The 20,799-nt window shown below is 38.3% G+C and overlaps 1 long non-coding RNA gene across 1 annotated transcript in view; it reads right to left on the bottom strand.

The window, feature by feature from the left end:
• Positions 1 to 3,571: 3,571 nt before the first annotated feature.
• The window catches only part of LOC127369195 (uncharacterized), a 102,855-nt gene continuing 85,627 nt past the window's right edge, over positions 3,572 to 20,799 (bottom strand). Inside the window, exon 4 of the long non-coding RNA XR_007886030.1 lies at positions 3,572 to 5,524. This is a non-coding gene — a long non-coding RNA (uncharacterized LOC127369195). The remainder of the gene's footprint in view (positions 5,525 to 20,799) is intronic.

The raw sequence follows: 20,799 nt of genomic DNA, 5'->3' as shown, positions 1-20,799 counted from the left end.
GGGATGGTCATCATCTGAAATGAGGAAGAATGAATAACTGTAAGACATATGTATTCTATAAAAAAGGCTGAACTACATAAGTACTAATAATCAACATTGACAATCCATCACACAAGTATTTCACCATTGCAATATGTCTATGCCCATAAGACATAGGTTACTACTATAGTAGTACTACTATTATTACTCAAAACCATCATCATCATCATCATCATCATGATTAGATTATGTTGTTTGACAAGGTGCGACCAAAACGTTAACAATATGTTAAGGTGTAGTCTACTATCAAAAAAAATTAACATGATACGTGCAGGCTTGCACAGCACAGACAAGAAGCAATCGGATCTGGCTCAATCCAACATCTCTCTCCCGAAATAAGATTTATATGTCTTACATTTAAATTGCAAAATATGTCACAGAGGGAAGAAACCGTCTTCACCATCTGTAATGCAAGGCTACTACAGCCTTGAATGTCACTAGCATGGAGCAATCATGAACAGGGGCGGACTGGGACAATAATTCAGGCCACCACCACCGGATTAACGCAAAACACCAGAGTGAGTTAGGTTTGGCGCCTACTGATGTAAAAGTGCTTTTAGCTTTTTAAACCTCTCCCTCTCTGCTCCACCTTTCCTCTTGGGCTGTCGATCTCGCTCCTTTTTCAAGCATCTAGAGCTACAGGTGAGGGGGGCGGGGGCGCAACTTGGTGTGTGTGTGTGTGTGTCTGCAGTGCTGTGACAGAGAGCCTCAGAAAAAGAGAGGAGGGGGTGTGTTTGTGTCGTTGCTGCTCAGTCTGTGTGAGCTTCAGCGAGGCAGATACCCTAATGAGGGTCACTGATCATGAACATCACCGAGTCTATTAACCTGACGTTAATGCTGCAGTCTGCATCTCGAACATTAACATTGTCACATGTCAGCTGAACTTACATGCATAAACAGCCATAGTTTGTGGCTTTAACTTGAAGTTTTAAGCCTTTGTGTCGCCGTTCAAAAGAAATGTATAACGGGAAAATGGTAATGGATAAAGTTACTCTGAACAAACAAGATATTCCAGGGAACTTTCTAGCCTGTCAGGAACAGCACTAGGCTAACCTACATCACGGTTATCATTACACAAGGAGATAAGTTACCTGAGGGGGATGGCATTTTAAAATTTAGTAAATTGTTGTTGTTTTATTGTTGTTTTATTACTGGTGCGGTCTCTGGATGTTTTAATCGTAATGTTGTCCTTGTAGGTTTTTGATAACAAGTCTTACACATTGGTCATTTAAAATAGCAAGTGCACCTTGTATCTTACATTAAGAATAGCATAGCTAGCTTAACTTCATCAGACTCCTCTTCTTCGGTAAATTCATTATAATCCGATCCTTCATCATCTCTTGGATCTCTGGATGTGAAATAATCCATGATCACGTCGTTCAGGGCATTGGCATCGCCAGGACTTACCAAGTTGAGACGTGCAGCATCATTTAAGTGAGCAGCTACCTCAGACTCTCTTCTCTTGCGCTCCGCCATCTCCGCCATCTCCGTAGACTCTCACATCCTCACGTAACGTTAACGTTAGGTTTATCAAAACATATCACATTGTTACAACATATATCTGGCGGGAAAATGTGCATTGATATGATATGACTTCATTCATGTGGTTTAGGGCTTTGATTGGTGAACCGTCTTTGTAGTGTTTATAGCCTAGGCAAAGCACGTTATGGGAGATTATTTCCTCGAAACGTGCCAGCGCGACATCCGACGGGTTTTCCCAGATCGCATCACATATGGTCTCACACTAAAATTTCACTTTATGGATTGAAGCTAATGAATGTGAACAGCCTCTTTCTTTCCTCAAGCTTCTTTTTTCCTCAAGCTGTAGCTCCATTTGTGTCTGCTCTGCTTCAATACATACATATTCTGTATGCAGTCACCTATTTATTGTGCCAAGTGAAACAGTTTGAAACCACTGACTGAAATTCAACAGCGTGACATGGGAGACATTTAAATTACAGGTGCCGTCCTTCCAGTGAAAGGCTTACCCCATAAAGGAAGTAAACAAAAGCGCTGTCTACTTTAAGACAAAAAAGAAACTGCAGTCTGCCTGTTCTTGTTCAGGTGCATCCACTCTGTATGTTACTGATGGACATGTATGTTTCCTCACTGTGACACCACTGCTGTGGAGGCACAATGCACACAGGGCCTGAGGCAGTGGACAGTGGCAGCACAGAAAAACAAGAGGTAAAAAAAAAAAAAAAACGACATTTCTGCAGCAGTGGCTCAAAAGTCGGCAGGTGATCACTGTTTGAACCTCTGGAAACTGAAAAGACTTCTACCATAGAGCACACGCGTTGGGAGTAATTAACATAATTGCATTTGTCTTTATGTGTGGAGATGGTTGAGATGGCAAGTTGAGCCATCATTGATGAGCACAGTATGTCTTGACAGAGAGACAGTTCTAAACAACAGTGGAGTGGAAAAATGTGGGTCCTGTGCTTATTCAGTCTCAAGGAACCCCCTTCCCTCCATCTTTTCTGTTACAGATATACAAATAACAAAATCAACAAATAAATATGCCCATCAGTAGTGTTTATGAGTAACAAGCCATGAACTTTTTATACAACATTTAAAGGTTCAGTATGTAACATTTAGGAAGATCTATTGTCAGAAATGGAATATAATATTCATAAGTATGTTTTAATTAGTGTATAATTACTGAATATAAGAATCATTGTGTTTTCGTTAACTTAAAATGACTAGAAATACTATATGGTACATTTCCCACTGGTGGTATGCACAAGTTTCCTCTAGTGGTCGGTAGAAGAATACTGATGGTAAGATAGTAAGTGAAGGCAAAATGAATGGTTCAGAAAGGCTGCAATCATCGCTCCAAAATGGAACTATTGGAAAGAGAAGTGTGGACCACATTTTCCACCAAATTAGCTCTGGGTTTTGAACCGGTTCCATTCAGGATTCAACAACAGTCAACAATAAATTCAATTAAATCTTATGAGCAATAAAGCTGCCTCCTGAGTGAACTGTGTGTAGCTGAACAGGGGCAGCCTATGCCGCTGTATTTTAATGTCAATCCTCATATTTTTCTGAGGTGGCACGTGTGTAAAAAGTTTGAGAAACACTGTACTATACACATTGAGCATGTTAGACTTTAATACATGTATAAGGGCTGCTTGGAGAAAGATCCTTGTTTAACATTATTTTCATCATGGTTTTATAGGTCTTTATCATGTCTTTGGTATAAGACAATGCTAGAAAAGAACCATAGAAGAAAGTTATGTAGAGTCAAAAGGATTTTTAGTGGCCACGTTGTGCCCCCCATGCCTCCCAACCTCAGTATAATAAGACTTGCTGCTACTCTTGTAGCTTCATTTATCAGAAAACCCTCTATGATAATGTTAGCTAGCCAGGTTCAACCTACATGCCAATGTTAAAGGTGAACTCTACGCATCCTTTTGCAGGTCTTTGCCTGGCTCCTTATGGAGTGGCAAAATAAAGTTTGATAAATTATTAAGTAGTTTTACTTGAGCCCGCTTGTCATCTCTGCTTACACTACTGGGGCCAGGCTACATTAGCTGCTACTACCATAACACACCTGAATCTTTGACCTCACTGTCTTTGTTAAACCTGCATGAATTAATTATTTGTGCATTTCAATTCAATTTTATTTGTATAGCGCCAATACATAACAGAAGTTATCTCAGGACACTTTTCAAATAGAGCAGGTCTAGACCGAACTCTTTATAACATTATTTACAGAGACCCAACAGTACCACCATGAGCAAGACCATGGCGACAAGGGCAAGGAAAAACTGCCTGTTAAAAGGCAGAAACCTAGGACAGATCCTTCGGCTCTAGGTGGGTGGTCGTCTGTCTCGACCAGTTGGGGTGAGAGAGAGAGAGAGAGACAGACAGACAGACAGACAGACAGACAGACAGGTGCACAGCAACAACAGTATTGGCAATGGCAATCTAGCAGGACCATGGCAGGAGGCTCCACCAGGATCGATGAGAACCTGCGAGACGAGAAAGCACAAGAACTCCGGGGAAGAAGTGAAGTTAGTAACATGCATTAATGGGACATGAATGAGTGCAGAAAGAGAGAGGAAGAGAGGAGCTCAGTGCACCATGGGAAATCCCCCGATAGTCTAGGCCTATAGCAGCATAACTAAGGGATGGTTCAGGACTCACCTGATCCAGCCCTAACTATAAGCTTTATCAAAGAGGAATGTCTTAAGCCTACTCTTGAATGTGGTGAGGGTGTCTGCCTCCAGAACCACAACTGGAAGCTGGTTCCACAGGAGAGGAGCTTGGTAACTGAAGGCTCTGGCTCCTGTTCTACTTTTAGAGACTATAGGAACCACAAGTAGCCCAGCATTCAGAGAACGTAGTGTTCTAGAGGGGTAATAGGGTACTATGAGCTCTTTAAGATATGAAGGGGCCTGACCATGAAGAGCTTTATAGGTGAGGAGGAGAATTTTAAATTCTATTCTACATTTTACAGGGAGCCAGTGCAGAGAAGCTAGTACAGGAGAGATGTGATCTCTTTTCCTAGTTCCTGTCAGTACTCGTGCTGCAGCGTTCTGAATTAATTGGAGCGTTTTAATGGACTTATCTGGGCAACCTGATAATAAAGAGTTGCAGTAATCCAGCCTAGAAGTAACAAATGTATGGATTAGTTTTTCTGCATCTGTCTGTGATAGGATGTGTCTAATTTTTCTAATATTACGTAAATGAAAGAAGGCAGTCCTAGAGGTCTGCTTCATGTGGGAATTAAATGACAAATCTTGATCAAAGATAACTCCAAGATTCCTGACAGTGGTGCTAGAGCCCAAGGTAATGCCATCTAGAGTAACTATATCTTTAGACAGTGAGTCATTTGCGGGCAACACAACAAGCTATTGTATTGAAACATTTTTGGCAAATGTGTTGTCAAGCAGTTGCCTACTTCAGCATCTGGCAGATACAGGGCAACATTCATAATTGTGTTTCTGCCCACCTCATGAGTATTTGCTCTCCTTTTAGCTCTGGTTTCAGCACCTGAGAAAATTATCTTTAGCCTTTACAGTAAATGTCCACCAGCTAGTCTCTAACCCTGTCTCTTGGCTATTTGCTGGACAAAGAGGTTAGAAAAAAGGTGGATGAAAGTGGTGAGATTGAACAATAAAGCTCCAGACTGGCTTCTTCTTGCAAGTTATTTAGGCTATGGGCAGGTGGTTCCACTATTTCTACCACTGTGGAATTCTTGGTCTTAGATTTTATTTTAGTTGTTCTCAGTTTGTGATTGAGGCCAGCAACTTATATGAGTTTGTAAACACTTGCCACTTAGTGAGTAGAAATTAAAGTGTTTCAAAGCCATGGTATTCTGTGCAACAGCCTGAAAGCAGACAGCATTATAAGAGATGGCTACCTGGATAATATGGGTCACCTTTTGTTGTGGGATGATGGATGTGGAGGCGGCATCAGCCCTCAGGTGACACAGGTGATGGGCTCTTTCTTATTACGCCACTAATGGGAGAGAAAGCTGTGAAAAGGCATCAATCGTTACCCACTGCAACCACCAAGGTCACTGAGGTCACAAATTAACCAGCCTCTCTTTCTTCTCTGGTCTCTGTCAGCCTTTTCTTTTCACTGTCTTCTTTTTGGTTTCATTTCTCTCGTTTCATGTTTTTTTTTTACCTCTGTTAATTTCCTTCCATTTATGAAGCCTGTAAATACCATAATCAGCACAATATAAATATTAATTTATAAATCTTTTGTGATATTTTAATTACATGTCTCAGCACTACTATTTTGCATGTTTAGTGTATTTTCCCAACAGCTATGAGAATTGACCAGTGTGTTAGGGTTCAGTATGGTATTCAAAACACTTAAAATTTTGCCAAACAGATTTACAATAGTTGCATAGCAACAGTAGAAATGATTAGCGCTTCCTCTCTCTGCTGCTGTCAAAACATTTGATGCTCTGCAGACATACACCATTACTTTGTTTTAACACACAGACAATGTCAATATCCAAAAAGGTTTAATGCCATTACATTGCCTCCTCTCCATCCAAGCTCTTTGCTCACCCTCTCCATTCAATTTATTACTCACACCTTTCCCTGCCTGCATTCCAGGTTGCAAATCAATAGCCTGGGTATCTTAAATTATTCAAACGCCTGAGTGACCTCCAGCGTGAACTGGGATGTTTTGCAGCAGATTGCGATGAGAATCAACATCTCCAAGTTAGACCACGGTTCCATAGAATGTTGGAATGCCCGCTTTGAGTAGTGAGCAAGTTGCTGACCCAAGTGAAGGGCTATCTTGAGGTCTTGTTCATAACTGAGGGTAAGATGGAGTATGGGATTGACATAATGTATTTGTGCAGTAGACCTGGTAGTAATAAGGTGGTAATAAGGTTGCAAAACCTAATGGCTTAGTTCTTGATTTGCCAGGACATCCGTTCCTGATAAGGGTATAGTGACTGAAAGAATGAGATATTAGCAAAATTATTTTCTTTTGCTTGCTGTCAGTTGGTTTGCTCTTGCAACTAACCTGGTTTACTGTTACTTTAGGCTGCTGTCGTTCTTGGATCATCCAACTGCAATACTAATCCTATCCTATCTGGCCTGCAAATGCCTTGGCATTCACATGGGTGTTGGTCTGGTTCTAATAAGACTAACTGATGTGGTTATTTGTGATGTAGACACAACAGACCAACCACAGGATTTTGTAATAGTTGATGTGTGAATAGAGTGTTAAATCAAAAGTTAAACTATTAACCCTAACCCAATTAAATAAATCAACTACTCATGGGAATCAATCACCTGAATTATTCTACCAGTTTAAATAATAAAAACTCAGAGTAGAATTGCTGCTCCTTCGTGTTGAAAGGAGCCAGTTGGAATGCTTTGGGCATCTGGTAAGGATGCCTCCCTTTGGAGCCTTTCTCAGCTACCCAATATATCTGACCAAGGATGGGTGGATGTGCCTAAGGGAAGCAAATCCGGTTTGCGGTTCTTGGCCTGTCTCAGTCCTGCTTAAGTAGAGTAAAATGGCTAGGCAAATGGATTTGATTTGTAGGTAACAGGTAGGATGTTGCCAGATACTGAATTATACAGATGTGTTGTTAAAAGGGAATCTTAAAGGTCTACTCTAGAATATTTGTCAAATCAAGAAGCAATAGCTACATCATAGGCACTCCCTTCTTGTTGTAAAATATCAGCATTAATTCCCTCTCAGTAATGCGAGTGTAAGATAAAAGCTGTCCTTTAGCTCTTTGAAGCCTTGATTGATTCTGTGACACTCCCAGGATAATGAGAAAACGGCTGTAAGAGAATATCAATGCCACGGATCTCTGAGGTGGCCGAGGAAACATCAGTGCTCAAGTCTTTTAACTTTGAACAAAGGACAAGGCTTCTGTATGTTAACACTATTCCTTCCACACCCTGAGATTTGTTGCATAGCGATACATCAGGGACAAGCTTATTTAGCTTTTCCTTTATGTAAGAAAGTATTTTTTTAACTCCATCAGATTGTATATTCAATTCAGTGAATGTATGGAGGGTATTCTCTTGTGAGTCAACACAAAAAGTAGCATGGATTGTGTTCCCCTGCTCCTCACTTTCACACTATATGTAGAATTTTCTGATACAGTGTTGGAGTTATGATAACAGAAAGATACTGTATACTCAGGCTAGGAAGCATAACGGATGGGGTTAACAGGTTAACTCACAATAGCCCCTTTTTGACCAAACATCTTCCAGAACTGTGCAGCAACAGGGACTAAACTCAGGAACTAAACTAGGAAGTACTTTTGCACATTCTTGTTTGTTTTTATTGCTTCTGAAGAACCATGAAGATTAAATAAATTTGTCCAACAACAGATTAAAAAACATCTGCAGCGTTTGAAATGCAATTTCACACACGAGAAAACAAAAACAAGGAATGATTTTGTCTGTCTTTGTATTTACAAGGCACGGTTCTGATGTTTGAATCGATGTAATGAAAGTATGCAAAGAAGACATGATGAAATGAAGAGACTAAAACCTCCAGAGCACCTGTTTTATGGCTAAATTAACAAGATATGCCCACCCTTATTTTAATGGGGAATCTTGTACTCTCTCAGTGTGTAAATGAAGCTCACACAAGCTGCACACAAGTTGTATGAAGTGCCGGGTCTGGGTTTAGCCAATGAGAGTCTCAAACTATAACTCTGCCAGGGTAGTTCCTAAAGAAGAGACTTCTTTTTGGCACCAAAAACTATGGCAGAACTAAATTGTGTGTGGTCAAGCAGGTAGAGTTCCTAGAACTGTTCTGGGCCCCTGGGAAAGTTCCAACAGTGGAAGCAGGCTAAATGCTATACCATTAAGAAATAAGTTGCGGATGATATGAATGGTGTCGTGACATAGATAATTCTGGTATGCACAATTTATTGGATGTTGCTCTTAAATTGAAGCAACTGGAGATTGTGTTAACCAGAAAATTGTTCTGTTTTCTAAGCATGATCACCTGAATAATAACTGTCCAAATGTTCTCCAGTGTTCTTCAAAAACACAACAAAAAGTCCTTAGGAAGAGGCGGATGGTTGGGAACAAGTGCATGTGCCTTCAACACCAGAGACCACGATTTGCATCCTGTCTTCTACTCAGTGCCAAGATTGATTTGATAAAATAATGAAGGTGATATTACTCCCTAACCTTGAAACAGTTACATCAGGGTTATCTTAATCAGTCTTTAACATTAGAGATGTTGCATAATCTCAAGTGAATAACTGTATAATGATAACGCTGAACTTAAAAACATAACTCTTGCACACATTATGGTGCCTTTCGATGGCTTTTGTAAAGGTTCAAAGTTAATTGAATTTAATTACAGATGAATGCCGAATGGAGAAGGAGGTCATCGTTCATGTTATATGATGGTGTCTTTTGGATTATAAGTAATTCAATATTCAGTTATAAACATTAACATATACTTAGTAATAATTAAATAATTGCAAATAAAATTTACCCTTGCATTTCCTTAAATGTACACTAGTTAATAAGCTAATGTTATATCTATTGATGTTGGGGTTAAGTTGTTAAATGTAGGCTCCATTTCCACCAATATTAACATAAGTATATGTTTCAGGATACCTTCAGGGGTGTAGTGGTAAATACAGGGCTTTTTTTCCCCTTATTGATTGATACAGTTGATCTGACAATGGATAAACAAACTCTCAGCCTTAATTCAAAGAGGTGGATAAACTAAGTTCACCTGGGTTTACCTCCCCACTACGCCCCTGGATACATTATCTGGAAAATGACATCCAATCCATAGAGCTTTGCATTGATACCTGACATCAATAAGCATTCAAGTAACATCAATATGCAAATTAGAATTGGATTCAATTGAAAGATGTGATTAAATTTAATTGACATTGAGCGAGACATTTGTGATCCAGCAGTGAAATTTGTGTTTGCTTTCTGACTAAACACACCTCAAGATGACTTATCAACTCTTGGCCAATCCAGTCCCATCGGAAAAGCATTATGCATGTGTATACACCCTGCACCCTGTGTCCTTATCCAGATAGGATATCCAGATACAAATCATCAGGGTTCCCCCTCTTTTAAAAAAATATTTTTTTAGGACCTTTTCCAGGACATTTTCCAGTTTTGCATCTTGCTCTAAAATGATTGTATAATTTACTGGTAGGCATCATATTGACATATAGTCTAGTTTTATGCCTCCTTTTTTTTTTTCAGGTTCATTATGATGCAGAAAAGATTGCAGTGAGTCCATTCCAGCATTCCCACTTTGAAATGTCATATCATATTGATGATCATATTATCGTCTTAACAACAGTTGAGTTTCAAACAAAATATGCACCAAGGCAATCTGAGTAAGAGGCTAAAATACAATTAAATTGTAGATTATTTCCAGGATTTCTGATCATTTTCATCAATTTGGAGGGGGACTATAAATCATACTAGTCTCTAAATTTCCATGCTTTCCAGGACGTGTGGAAACCCTAATCATATGCTAATGTGACGTGTATATAGGGTAACAGAGGTGGCAGATCATGTTGTATGGCAGAAATAAATTGCCTCATGCTGTAAAGGTATGAGGTATGGTTGGATTTGTGTAACTGATGAAAGAAATATTCCCAAGTTTAAAAATGTATTTTTTGTGTAAAAACTGCAGTTTATTTACCGAATTGACTATACATATTCAACTATAGATTAAAGGAATGGTGCTCTCCTATCCTGAGGGGATGTATAGTAATATATCTCCATATGGATTATTTGTCCCATCTCTAGATCCCACATGTGGTGTAAGGCCAATATGCCCTCCAGCTATTGATTCACACTGTTTTAAATTTTTTCAGCCAGAGATGATGTATGTCGTAACTGAGGAAGATTAGCTCAATTAACTTTGAGTTGGTGAATGACAAAAGGGCTCTCTGGTTTGTGGTTGAAACTCAAATATAACCGCAAGGTGAACGGTGTCGCAGTGAGAGCCAGGTCCTATTACAGCTGCCTCTGCTTCTTCCACCTCTCCCTCTGTCTTTGTTTGCCCTTTCCAAGTCTCTTTTGTGGTTACACCTAGAGCTCCTTCATGTTTGTCAAGCAGAGTTGCCTCGTAGGTTCCTCAGGTGGAACCCAGAGTTCACTCTCGCAGCTGCTGCTTGTTGTCTCATTACCCGGGTGTGTTAGCTTGTGGTTGTAGCCATCCTCAGTGCTTTTTTCAGCTTATTATTTGAGACTCTTTGTCCTCCAGTCAGTGACCCTAAGATCAATCGGGTGATACAGCTGTATGTCATCAGTTGATGTTTCTTCACAATAGCACCGGACTGAGACAGGATATCTAATTTGGCAAATGTGTGCCATAAATAGTCATTTGCTAGATTCTCCTGTCCTGAAAATGTGCGTCTATTCAGCCAGTATGCTTGAGATATAGCTAGTCGGTGTTTACACCCACTTGTCTTTGAACCAGTCCTTAGCTGTTTCCAGCATAGCCTCTACTTAAATTGTATACCAGTCTCCAGCCTGTTACCTGCTTTTAGTCGCAGTTGTCTGTCTTTCTATCTTTGGTGCTACTTTTAATAGCGCTGGCATAGCAGTTGACTGTTCAGCCAGGCTCTCAAACAACAGGTTTTACTGGTTTGTTAAGCGTTAGTTCGTCTCCGTCCACTCAGTGGGAGAGAGTGACTCTTTTAAGGATGTTTTCTGGTTCAACCTCATAAGGTGCAAAAGGAGCATCTGGCACACTGGTGTTGATTAGCAGCACCAGAGGTTATGGTCAGCCCAGTGATTAGAACTACAGGTACCTGCCCTAGCTGTGCCAAAAAAAGAAAAATGTGGCCGGCCCACAGTTCACAACTCCTTAAACTCAGTATCTTTTCTCCAAGTGAGCATGTGAACAGGAAGCAACTATCTGTAACATTCCCCATCATGTGCAGAAGTGAGCTCACCACTCAAACCATAGCACACTGGCAAACTGGGACAAATGAATGTCTGTCCGGCATTGATAAAATGAAATAAAATTAATTCCATGAAGAATGTTGGCAATACAAACTTAATCTTCCTAAAACCCTGATTAGAGTGCAACTGCCTCACAGCTGCCACTAGAAGCAGGATGCAATGTAAAGGTAACAGCCAAAAGCTTGTAAATGAAGCAGCAGATGAACGAACAAGTGATTTTTTGGATAACTTCTGTGCTATCCTTGATTTTATGTGCTTTGTTTTGTGGAAGAACCAAAAAAATCTCTTGTTCATTCATCTGCTGCTTCATTTACAAGCTTTTGGATGTTTTAAATGAATAGGAGTGGGAAATGATACAGAAATGAAATAATAAATGAATTGGAAAACTACATAGGAAAGTAAATACATAGGGTTTAATGCAAAGGTAAATAAATGTAGAAGCAAATTAAAGAAAGAAATATCAATGAATGTCACATTTCTAAATTAATGAATGTCTATGTGTATTAATATTAGTTTTGGTGTATTAAATGGCATATTAATTAATTTATTATTGGGTATTTAATTATTCGTACATTTTTGATTTTGGCGTTTTCAGTCCTCCACAGTCCTTCAGTCCTGTTTTGAATAAATGGGGGGAAATATAAAGAGAAAATGTAGAGAAATAAATACATGTATAAATAAATAAAATTTAAAATAAATGGATATTCAAACGAGTATTTAAAATAAATGGATATTCAAACGAGTAAGTAAATAATTAGGGGAATTGATGCAAAGGTATATAAATACAGAAGCAAATTAAGAAAGAAATATCAGTGTCACATTTACAAATTACTGAATGTCTATATTTATTTTTTTATATTATATTTGGTGCACTTAATGGCATGTTTTTGTTGTTTTAATGGGTTATTTATTTTGCTTGCTTTTAGTGCACATCATTGCAGGTGTTTGTTGTTTCATTCACAACATTGTGGGCGTTTTAAATAAATAGGGGAGGAGATGCAATGGGGAAATGATACAGAAATAAATACATAAAGAAAGAAATAAGATTTTAAGTTAAAGTTAAAGTTGAAATTAATAAATAAAATGGATAATTCAATTGGAAAGTAAAAAGGGAAATTCATGGAAAGATAAATAAATACAGAAGCACGATGAATGTCTGTATTTTTAACATTAGTATTGGTGCATTTAATGGCATATTTATTGGGGTATTTATTTTAGATTTTGGCGCATTCAGTCCTCCACAGTTGCCTGCATCCAGAGCTCCACATTTGTCGGCCAGATGATGTACCTTTTGCATCTCTTGATCCAACTGTCCGTGGAGACAGGTTTGCAAAAAATGCGGGAAGTACAATCTGTAGTTCAAACAGCATCTACACGCACCACTATCAAAGTCAAATACTGTATACTACCCACATTGTAATGATACAAAGTTGGTTGAAAACTGGCAAGGTTTCCCTTTTACACAACCCCCATATTTGGCCTGTGCTGATGTTCATTCAAAACTATGATGTATCTATGTTATTATACAAAATTGTGGTCATATGAAAAATTCATACTGTGAGGAATAAACAGACATCTGCTTTAAATGTAAATTTGGTGCAAATATCCCGTTGATATGGTTGCCCACTTGCTGTGGCTTTGAACGCCTATCAATGCCTCCGCAGCAGACATATCTCATCTCTACTTGTCTTATTTCTGGCCCCTGATGTAACTGCTGAGGGCCACGTGGGACGTTGTATAACTTATTTACACGTTTTCCTTATAAACTCTCAGTGCACTTTTGTCTAGCATAAACAGCATGAAAAACATACTACTCAGTTGCAGCATCATATTTTTTACTTCTCTCCTCCTAACACTTGAAAAAATGATGATAAAGGGAAAATGCACTGGATAATGCATGTACATGCTGGTTGTGTTCTATTCTGGGCTTTTAAAGCTTATGTGTGGACAAGGGGTCAAGTGCACCCACTGGCATTAAAATGCAGCAGTGGAACCGCTAGAAGCAGAATAACTGAAGCTCACAATGCAGTACAGGCACCATTATAAAGTGCCTCAGTCTGTTTGTTTTACAAACAATCTTGAAGCTACACTGAAGTAAAATGATCAGTACAACCTAAAGCGTAATATTAATTGTTTTTCCATTGAGGCAATTGCTTGAATACGGGGAATTCATGCAGTTTTATCTTTATACATTTTTTACATGCCTTACAGGTTCATTGCATTCTGATATAGTTTTTGTTTGTTTTAGACCAAATGGTTTGTTAGCCCCTATTTATCCATCAGATGCAGAGAACTTGGCAGTCCTACTGTATGGAATAAAAGACTAAAGTGTGACACACAATGACAAAATGTGTAACATGCGTCAAAACATCTGAACCCATTGTTTTTTTGTACTAGCAGCATTTTGATTACTGTCACAGAAGCTGACTTCCACTGTCAACAGCCATATTATCACAGTCACTCATATGTCATTTTCCCATACACATGCAGGCTTGGCTCAACTCGGTTTGACTCGGCACACCAGCCCAACGCGGCTGGGATTTGAATCTCTATTACAACAGGGCTACTGGCTTGAAAGAGTGTCATTACAGGCAGAGAGAGCTGCGATGGTCGAGAGAGCTCAAAACTGAGTGAAAAAGAGGGACCAGCGTCACTGAAACACTTTCATTATATGAATCTGCAAAATCAGGAAATGTTTTAATCAGCAGTAACTTAAGACAAACTCCTCTGTACTTTACAGACAGGAGTTGACTTGCAAACTAAATATATTGGGGACCAAAATGCTTCTCCCTTAAATACCCACCAAAATAAAGTCTATAAAAGGTAACCACTCTAAAACACCAGAACAAAAACTTGTGTGGAAATGGTACAATACTAAATATCAAAGGCACTTTACTCGTAAAAAAGAGTCATTTAATAAACTAAGGTCAACACAAATCATAGGACAAGACAAAAGACAAAGATGCAGGCTGGATGCCAGCTGTAGGAAGAAAGAGTGTCCAGTGTCAAGGGAAGTTTAATCAGCTGATGAACCTCCTATGTCAGCCAATTGCCTGCTGGGGCTGGCCAGGACAGCCTCCACAGCAGTGGGAGGGGCATAGCGCGCGAATGTTTTGGCCATCTGGCTCAGCACAACTCGGTGCGTTTAAAGTGGTAATGGTAATGCAAATCTGCACGGCATGGTTCTACTCAACCCTAATAGCCTACCTCAACTACTCAATCTGTATATGAGGTGTTAGATGTGTGCTATACTTAGCTAGTGGGCAATTTGTTCATTTTGAATGGGGGGATGACCCAATGGGAGCATCCGCATTATGGAATAATTCTGAATAATTTATTGGTTATAGGTCTGGGCAGGGATAGGACAGCATCCATTAATGTATGTGTGTATTTCCAAATATAAAGTATGTTTTAGTGTCATTCCGAAAGTATGAGATATATTTTAATGATTATTGTGAAAATATTGTTTATTGCAATTATTTTGGCTAAGATAATTGTGAAATGAAATTTTCATATCACCCATGCCTAGTTGGTACTAGGGGATGGAGACTGGGATTGGCAGGTTAACAAGGGGGATGTTTTTTATTAATTTTGCCAACAAAGGTGATGGCATCCCCTCTTTTTGACATATGCCCAATGTCACCCATTTCTGACTAAGCCCCGCCCACTTCAAACCAATGAGAAGAGCTGAGAGAAACAAACAAATACAGGAATGTGAAATAACCAAAACTTTGGTACATTATTTTGTCTTCATTTAGGAACCTGTCGCCCACAGTAACAAGCTGCAATTAAGGAAATGTGTTTTCTTTAAAGCATGACAGAACCTTTCAGCCACCGATCAGCAACAACAGGTCTTTTAAATTTCAGCCATCGCTATAGCCTGGATTAGGCCTAAATGAAACAGAGCCGAGATGATTTAATCCACTAATTCAATTAAGGCCCCGGAGCCAAGCATCCAGTAATCCACTCCTGTAAGCCTCTGTGTGGAATTGGGTCCCTGCTCTTTAATGAGAGATAGAATCAGTGCAGGCATGACCAGTCAGGAATCATATACTGTAGATTGACAAACTGCAACAGCTCAGAATCTATTACATGTTAAAAGCAGGCCTGAAAGAGTGTAACAGTCAGTGTATCTGTAGTTAAAATGTCAATATTTAAAGTGTATAATAGCTTTTTATGACGTTGCTGTTGTTATTCTCAAGTGTACAGAACTAATATATTAATGTATCGCATAGTGTTGCGTCTTTTAAGGCTGATGGCCTTTCTCAGACACACTGGCATTGAGCATGTTATAACTCTGAGAAGAGGAGGTGATTTTAATACCCCAGAGAGTAAGAGAAAGTTTTTATTTACACTCTTCAGACTCTCACACCTAGAGGTCAGAATCTATGAGTATGAGATCAGAACATTTTCTCTAAAATACAAATGTGGTAGAATATAGTAATGGTGGCTCTTTCCTAGAACTCAACACACATACTTGTAAAATTTATAGAAATACAACAGGTATGTATCAGTCTGTTTGTTAGTCCTATTGGGATTTGATTCTGCTAACCTCTTAGGGTTTAGATGCAATTTCTGTACATTCATTTAAGATTTCTATATTGCAGAATGGATAATAATAATATTTTTACATTATATTTGTCCCTGGTGTTTATTTAATTGTTTTTCTATTAACTTTTATTTATTGCTTTTGCATCTTATTAATTCCTTTTTTTAAATGTTATTTTTATACATAGAACATACGACACAGGCTACACCATACTATACATGAGAATACAAATACCCCCAGGGGCCACACACCATCCCCTGACACACCACGAGATCGACATCACAACCAAAAGGCCAACTCATCACTCATATCCAAACAAACACTCAACAAACAACCCAACAAACCCTAAGGCTCCCGACAAATACAAACATACAAACAAAAAACTCCTACACTTACAATACCGACAGACACTTACTGCACATACAATACATACATAGTTGACACACACATCCACACACACACACACACACACACACACACACACACACACACACACACACACACACACACACACACACCAGTGTTGTACTGTAAATAAAAATATGTACTTGAGTTAGGTGAATGGACCAAAACAGCAACAAAGAATAAGAAAGACAGAGAAAAAAGTATAATAATTATAATTGTAATGATAAAAATGTAATGGATAAATAATAATATCAATAGTTATAATGAGTATAGAATGGATAAATAGATCATATCTGTGTAATTTTACAATTTTTCTGTGTTGCTAATTTTTATTTATTGTTCTTTTTTTGCCTTTGTTGTTTCAGTTTTGCTATATGAAGCACTTAGGGCAGCAGGTTTGTATGAAAGGTGCTATATTATATACATAAAGTTGAGTTGAGTTTTTCTATGTGCATTTGTATTTTAGTTTGTCACCCTTTGAGATGATTGACCACACCTGCCGCCAAAGAGCTCGTCAGCCTATTGATGTGCATAACGTATAAATATGAGTGTGGTTCTGATCTGACGAAGGTCCAGGTGGGAAAGTTCCAAAAGTTGTCATTATTAAACCTTTGTGGCATGGAGTAAGTGTGCAGGTGTTTTTTTTTCATTGATGCGTTTAAACTGATGCCCATAGCACACAACAGACACACATCACAGACAGAAGTCATCATGGTGCAGAATCTGGAATATGTTGATCCAGGGAAAGAATGTAAGAAAATACAAATTGCTGCCTTTGTGGGGATTTGATGTGCCTCAGTGCAGGGGAAAAGGACAGGTTAATCCTGAGGCATCAATTTGCGTCAACTCACGATGAGACATTGCTGGTGTGTGTGAGCGTGGGCATGGCGGGTGTTTTGGCACGCGTCTTACAGCGCCGGCGTGAGCCTTATCAGTAAATTGACTTGACAGTATGGCACTACAGAACATGGCATGACATGACCAAATTCAAGATGGCTCTTTCTGGGGGAGTATGAATCCGCTCTGCAAATGCAATTCAAATCAGACCATTACATTCTGTGATATCTGTTGTTTGAAGGATAAGGCTGCTGTTATACATTTTTCTTATTGGCAACAAATCGCATGAAAAGGTAAAAACCAGCAATGTGCTAGTCCTCCCCTCAAAACTTTCTGACTTCTCTACTCAGTGGCTCCCAATCCCAGTGTCAATGTTGTCCTCAAACAGCTGGTCACTGTAGTTTTTAATAAATGTTACTCAAACAAGATAGAATTACGGCCATGTTTGCATTTATTTTGTTATCTTGAGATCACAAGCTTAGTTATTCTGAGATAACAAGATAATCAGCGCTTATCACAAGAAAACAAAAGGTTGTTTCCTTAGATATTGACCAACTTATTTGTTTCTTCTTCTTTTGTTCTTTCTTTTATTTACTGGAGTATTTTATCTTCTGCCTCAATTGTCCAGAGTGGAAGCTGAGAACGGCCGTGCTATAAAATATTTTTCTAATGCCGTTATCTCGATATCACAATAATTATTTCATTATATTGAGACAACAAGCTTTGTTATCTCGAGACAATCAGACATCACAAGAAAACAAAAGGTTGTTTCCTCTTATTACTTATAATATTTATCAGAGATAAGAGCCATGCTAGCATGCATAAATGCCGTATTAGATGTAGCATTGCTTCAACGTAATGGACAGTGCATGGAGGAATGCAACAACGTACCAGTTATATTCATTTTCATGCTGACCAAATTGCCAAGAATAATGCATGAAAATGATCTGGACATTGCAGGGATCTTTGAGCTAATTTAATAAATCTCAATCTTCTCCTGATATATTTTGTCAGTGTTGCATCATGTTGGCAGGAAATTAAAAGCTTAAATTAACTCTTGGATGTAAATTCTGGTAACAACACTTCTCAGTTCAGTCATGAATCCTCCCCCCGACAGTCCTGACAGTGATCTTGAAGGCTGAAATCAGGTGTGATCAAATGGACCAGACACTCATTTTAGAGTTCTTCATAATTTTCCTGTGAAAAATTATCTTGTGATCTCGATAAAACAAAGGTACATCTCTCGAGATAACAAGATGAATTAACTCACTATCTTGAGATAATGGAATTAAAAAATAATTGCAAGCACAATATGTTCTTGGCTTCTGTAGGAAATACTGCATTTGTCTGTTACTGTTTCCAGTGATTGATTAAAACACACATTATGCTTTTGCTGTGTTTCCCAACCCTTTTCCTTAAGGGAGCCCCTTTCTATCGCTGAGTAAACTGGCAACTCTAGTGACATATTTTATAGATATTTCATATTATATTCAATGCTTAACAATAACAGTACAGAACAACTGATAAACTGTACAATAATCCAAAATATAACATAATAGTAATTTAGTTTTCTTCACAGAATTGAATGAAATGCTGACATATAATCCTACTTTGTATATTTTTGAAGTTGTCTTATGTTCCTTAAAACCCCCAGGTTGGAAACCACTGCTGAGGGCAGCAGACTGTGTATGTGCGCATCAAAAAAAGGCTACCCTCTTGAAGGCCCCAGATAAAAAATGATAAAGTGCCCTCTATAGGTACCCTTCCAGGGGACAAAATGTGCTACATCTTGTAAGTTTAATATACTTTAACTAATTGTGATCTAGTGTATTTTTTTATTTTATTTCCCAAAATGATCAATGTACTTTACTTTAAGTTAATCTAACAAATATCAGTAGTATTGATTAACTCAACTTGGGTTCATATTAAGTAATGTTACAGTGTTCATTGTACTTGATAAAGCCTTGAAGTTAAATCAACTCAAAAAGTCCAATGCAACCACTTACCTCAGTTTTTTAAGTTGGGCTGTTTGAGGCTGTTTGTGGTGCATTTATGGTGAAACAGCTTAGTCACAGTTAAGATTATAACCCTACACTCTAAACCCAGTGCAACAGTGTGCCTCATTGATGTCTCAGATAGAACAATGATACACAGGAATAAAATACACAAAGACAAGAAAACAAATGAAGCGAAAATACAAACAATGATGTGCAGAACTTGACATGGTATAAAAACAGAAAAAAACAAGTCTTAAAAAATGTAATAATGATGGTGACATAAAGGTTACTGCAGTTTAAATGGGTGTTTCAGGGATATTTGTTGTGACACATTTGCTTTGTATTATTTGTTTGGGATAATAATAATTAATATATTCTTTATAAATAATAATAACCATATTATATTATAAAAATGATCATCATAATAATAGATGAAACAGTAAAAATATCAGCAAGAAAAATGTAGTTAATAATGATAATAATGAACAAAATAGAAATGTTTATTACACATGCACTGAGAAAGAAAAATAAGTGTAAAATAAATACATTATATTCAACTCTTATAATACAAATACTATACAAAATACAAAAACAGGGTCACATCAACAGATTAACTTTTAAATGGAGCAAATGCATAATCTTTTAACATTTACTGTCTTTCCACTGACTGATGCCGCCATTTGGCTGAGATGCAGACATCTGTGGCGAAACCCAAAATCAAGAGATTTAAGGTCGCTATGTACTTCAAAAAAAAAGGAAAAAGAAAAATACCGCAATATATTTTCATAAATGTCGTGAGAGTAAATGAGTGAGGCTGGAACAATGTGAAATAAATTGATTCATGGACCTTAAACGCTTTGCGGTGACCCGGTGTTGACTTGGCCGCTCAATTCCCTGTGTGTTCTACAGTGAAAAACAGAGGATGGTGTTGCATCAGTATGCTCAGTGCAGGGACTGCATCATTTAAACACTGACCATAAATGCTGTCTGGCAGGAGAGGGCTGTGAGTGATGGAGACAGACCAGAGAGGGGAAATGACAACACACTCGCTCTCTTAAACCCTCCATTAGCTGTCTCAAGAGGAGAACGAACACAGACAGTGTGTAGGAGTGTGTGTGTGTTGCAAGGGTAGATCCTGTCTCTACATTACATTTGGAGAACTGTTAGCGTACTCTTTTTTTTTAGGTTGTTTTTATCTGGTTTGTTTAATGCAATTTTTATAAAACATGAAAATGTCGACAGCCTGGCAACCATGCAGTGTCAATGTTGCCCAATTTCACTTCATTTTAGCTCTGCATCAGGACAACATCGACATTTGTGGTTTTAAATTAAACCTAGTGCTAGTTCTGGGCTGGAGCCTCCTTGGTGTGAATTGGTCTGTCAATTTGTCCAATATTTTGGTTTATGACCAAATATTCGTTCATTAATTATGTATGAATTATTTTAGCATGCGAACTTTGTAAACATTATAGCTGCAAAACATCAGCATGTTAGCATGCTGAAGATGACAATATCCAGTTATTTTAAGACTATCCCTAACAATGTTAAGAAAAAGCATTAA

Source organism: Dicentrarchus labrax, unplaced genomic scaffold (assembly GCF_905237075.1).
Source record: "Dicentrarchus labrax unplaced genomic scaffold, dlabrax2021, whole genome shotgun sequence".
NCBI classification, from domain to species: domain Eukaryota; kingdom Metazoa; phylum Chordata; class Actinopteri; family Moronidae; genus Dicentrarchus; species Dicentrarchus labrax.
The sequence above is the reverse complement of the archived record's forward strand: the minus strand, read 5'-3'. Positions and strand labels throughout refer to the sequence as shown.